Raw genomic sequence first — 4,310 nt, 5'->3', positions numbered from 1 at the left:
TCCCTCCCTCCCTCTAAGTGCTCAACATCGTGATGACCATGGCATCCAGATTGCAAGCGCCCGCGCTCCCAAAACAGCAACGCAGGATAATGCTGTGAAAAGAGACAAGGAGATGGGGGCCGACACCCCAACACCGTCGCTTATAAAGAACGTGGCTTCATGCGCCTTTTTACGTGTTTAGGTTTTTCATTTTTCCAGTCTAAACCTGCTGACTATTGTGTGCAGACTGGAGTGGTTTTGGCAGTACGAAACGCGGGCATGCTCATTGTAAGAGTTGCCTAGTAGCTACTATGCGTGTTGAGCTAGGAATTCTTTGGTATTCTGGAAAATTTTCAAGCATTTTACTAACGTTTTCCTCGTATAATAACGTTTTCCTTTGTTTTTCCTTTTGTACAAGTGGCGCCAGTGGAGGCACCGCCGCGCAGAGCGGGGTTGACATTCCAAGGTTAAGAGCCGAGCGCGCGGTTTCGGCGCGGCGGCCACGCCGATTATCAGATAAGTCCTGGACTTGTCACACGACAAGCGATAACGAAACGATGATACGATAACGACAGTAAAATATCAAGTCATCATAGTACGGTTGGAGCCTCTACATAAAACAGGAATACTGATCAGAAAAAAGCATAATTGATAGTCAAAAAGGAAGCTCATAGTCGCTCATAGTTAGCAAACCAAGAAAAATCTTCAGTGTGACATTGGATACCGCTCGCGATTGTATGTGTGTGGGGGAAATGACAGGCTGCCTATCGTCATGGAAGCATCACCATGACCCATAGCGCTGCTTAATCTCTCACGTGATCGATATCCAGCTTATGCAGCACGCCAAACCGTGTTTATCAACATAGAAACTACGAAATATGTGGAGCAAACTGGGTCCTCCATTATGTAACCCCCACGGTGAAAAAATAATATAAAGCGAGTTTCACCCCTAAAAAGGAGACATATTATTGCTCTGGTACATGATTTTTATGTAGGCAGAAAAAGGAGAACACGATCTCACCAAGACTATGACCTAGAAAAGTTATCATTTTGTTTTGGCTGAATTTATTTGCGCGGCATGCGCGGTATGGCCCAGCACAGCCAGCGGGAGTGGACCAGGGCCGCGCGGGTTTATCAGAGCACCTCGTGCCACTTCTCGTACCGCTTCGTGCCACTTCGTGCCGCTTCGTGCCACCTCGTGGACGTCGAGCCGAGGCGACGTAACAGCCGGGGACATAACAGCCGCGCGCACAGTCAGCTGAGCAGCCCCCCCCCCCTCCCCATTCCCTCCTGCAGGTGTACAGCACGGCCGCCGCGCGCCCGGGCGCAGCAGAGCAGTCGCGGCCGCACTGTACAGCTACAAATCAATCAGCAAGGTGTGAGGCAACGCCCCGCCACCCCCTGCGCACCGGGAGGGAGGGAGAGAGAGAGAGAGAGAGAGAGAGAGAGAGAGAGAGAGAGAGAGAGAGAGAGAGGGGGGGGGTAACTCCCTGACCTCATCATACCAGCACCAGCAGCCAGGCCCCATTCCGACCCCACCCGCCCACGCTCCGTGCGCCGCGCCCCACCACCCCTTCCCGAGCGCCTTGCAAGTCGGGGATAGGCAACCCGGAGGCGGCGGTGCGCGGCGGGCGTGCCTACCCCCGCGCCTGTCAGCCCGGCGGGGTAGGCAACGCGGGCGGCCCGGAGCGCGCCGGGTCTGCCTACGCAAAACGCCCTGCTGGAGCCGACGGCGGAGAGGAGCCGGCCGCGCTTTTGGACCCGAGGGAAACTGAGCACCCGGTGCAGTTGGGGAGGGGGCCCGGGCAGAGCGGGAGAGTGGGAGAGGAGAAGGGAGAGAGGGTGGGAGATAGAGACGCTTGGGAATGCTGGTATTTCAATTTTTAAATGGCGGAAGACGATAGTACTCCGTTTTCCGCCGCATCCTTTGCGGGTCAGAGCGCCGCGGATCGATCTCGCCTCTCTCCGTCTCTTTCTAGTGGGTCAGTGGGCCTGGCGGGGCGGCGTGCGGCGCCGCAGGTTCGACTCCCGTCCCCGCCTATTTCTCGAAGCTTAAAGATGGTCCTTCCGATCGCGCGACTCACAAAATTGAGAAGCGGCCGAGAGAGATGGCCGCAAGCAGGGGAAAAATTGGAAAAATAAAAAGGAACAGTGATCTGATTACGCGAGTAAAAAGGATAGGGAGAATAATCGTTTGACCTACCAAAGAATTTTTTCTTTCATTTATCGCTCAATATTGTCGATATGTCAGCACGCTATCACCAGGCGGAATACGGCCGAGCACTATCGAATTGGGAAGGAGTCGATGACAGCAAAAATAATAAGACAAAAAAGAGAGGGTACAGCAGTAATTTTCTCGTGTCTCTTATCAGCGCGTGTCGCTTGACTTTCGGCAGCAGCAGAGCACACTGTGGTTTTTCACACGGCGTCACGGAAATGCTGTCTTTTAAGTCGACGTAGGCAAACGAATCAGCTGACCCAAAAAGGCATAAGTGACACCCATCTACGGGAAAAAATTGAAAAAAACAAACAAAACACAACTACACGTAACTCGAGGAGTGCGCCGCGGCACCGCTCGCTCGCTCGTCCGGGGCTTACAGCGTGCAAAGCATGTGCACCTGATACCCATGGCGACGTACTGTCTGGAGGACACGGCTACACTGCCAACCAGCGCGACGCGACACGACTGACTGGAGACTGGAAAATCAAAGTCTTGAAACACGCACGGGGGGCCTACGGTAATAATTCAGGTGCAGAATGGATCGTTACTGGGCCTGGTGGGGCGGCGGTGGCGAAAGGGGCAAAGGCTGAGGGGAGCGAGATAGCGGAGGACTCCAGGGGCTGGGCGTGGCAGGGCGTGGCGTGGCGCGGCTTCGGGTCGGGAGGCGGCGGTCCCAGGGCGTGGCGGGGCGTAGCGAGCGACCCCAGCTGAGGGCTAAATTGTCGCTTGACCTAGCGGCTCATTGAGAGTTGTCGCACTCGCGCACTGCCTGCCAGCATGCCTTTCCATATGGAGTCTAACCCCCCCTCCCCAACCCGTCTCTCGACAACACTCACACTCAGGCACACATGCACACACGCATACAGACACGCTCGCGCGTATGTATTCACTCCCATCACCTCTAGTCCACAAACAAATCATGTCAACTCTCTGAAAAAAACAACTATTTGTAAGACTGTACGGCCGGGCGACGCAAATGACGTTCATGAATTTATCAGCAAACGCACGTTGAATGGTGCGAGACCCACGAGTGGGAAGTGGGGGGGGGGGGGGGAGTAAACGTAGCAAGTTTATGACGCGCCGCTCACACTAACACACACCATTGTTTACACAGGAGGACTGCTGGCGAGTAGCTGCTGGTAGCAGCGGTAGCAGCGGTAGCAGCGGTAGCAGCGAGCTCGCCGTGAGAGCCGCCCAGCGGTAGCGCCGGCGATCACACATGCTAGCGGGATAGCAACAAAAGAGGGGGAAGTATAGGAATCATCGGAAGGAGGAAGGCGAGGACATGTCGTGAGGAAGGGAGGAAGTAAAGACAAGCCGGCTGCTCTGCATAATGGTTATGGATGCCAAGGTTCAAGGCGGCGGCGGTCAGGTCGCCCTGCGCGCGCAGAGCCGGCAGTGAATCCCGAGTGGTATGGTCTAAGTCCGGAGGGACGGACGGCCACAACAAAAACACACGAGACACTAACGATAAAATGCCAAACTTGTGAGCGCGGGTGCGAATCCCCTGAGGCCGGCCTGGCCGGGAGGGGTGCGGTGCTCCCGGTACAGCTGAACGGCACATCGATCTCTGGCTCGCCTCGCCGGGGCGGTGGGCAGGAGGGTGCTGCAGGAGCAGGAGGGCCCGCCAGCACCGCCAGCAGCCGGCATTACTGGGTCACCGAGGGGCCCGAGGAGGCCGCGGGGCTGGTCGCGCGCCCCCGGGGCCACCGGCACGGCGGCCAGCACCGCCTCCTCCAGGACGCGCGCACGGCGGGCAGCCCCGGGCGCGACCGCGGGGGCGAACATATGGTCGCGGTGGAACCGGCGTGGCCTGCTCTCCCCTCGAGGATGTAGGGCAGTATACGCTACTCACCCGCTCAGTGGGACGGGAAGGGAAGTCACTGGATTGTGTTGCCGGTGTTGTTCTTGTTGGTGTTGTTTTCCTTTTTCTTGTCACTTGCGATCACCAAGCTGACGTATCTCACTTCTCGTCGGTAATACAAAATAAAACGTAAAAAAAATACAAACGCGCGATCCCGGAAAGATTGACACAGGCGGAACGGAATCTCTTCGGGTTATGTACACAGTAAGTTGATTATTAATTAGAGATGTAGTAAAAACGGGCTTG

General features: G+C 56.1%; 1 protein-coding gene across 1 annotated transcript in view; it reads right to left on the bottom strand.

The window, feature by feature from the left end:
* Nucleotides 1-4,310, bottom strand: part of LOC113201765 (protein Tob1) — a gene marked incomplete at its 5' end in the record, with an annotated part of 30,572 nt that extends 26,262 nt beyond the window's left edge. The window contains 1 exon segment of the mRNA XM_026415660.2: nt 4,056-4,310.

Source organism: Frankliniella occidentalis, unplaced genomic scaffold, assembly GCF_000697945.3.
Source record: "Frankliniella occidentalis isolate FOCC.00 unplaced genomic scaffold, Focc_3.1 Scaffold348, whole genome shotgun sequence".
NCBI lineage: Eukaryota > Metazoa > Arthropoda > Insecta > Thysanoptera > Thripidae > Frankliniella > Frankliniella occidentalis.
Note: the sequence above shows the minus strand (reverse complement) of the source record. Positions and strands in the feature narration are given on the sequence as shown.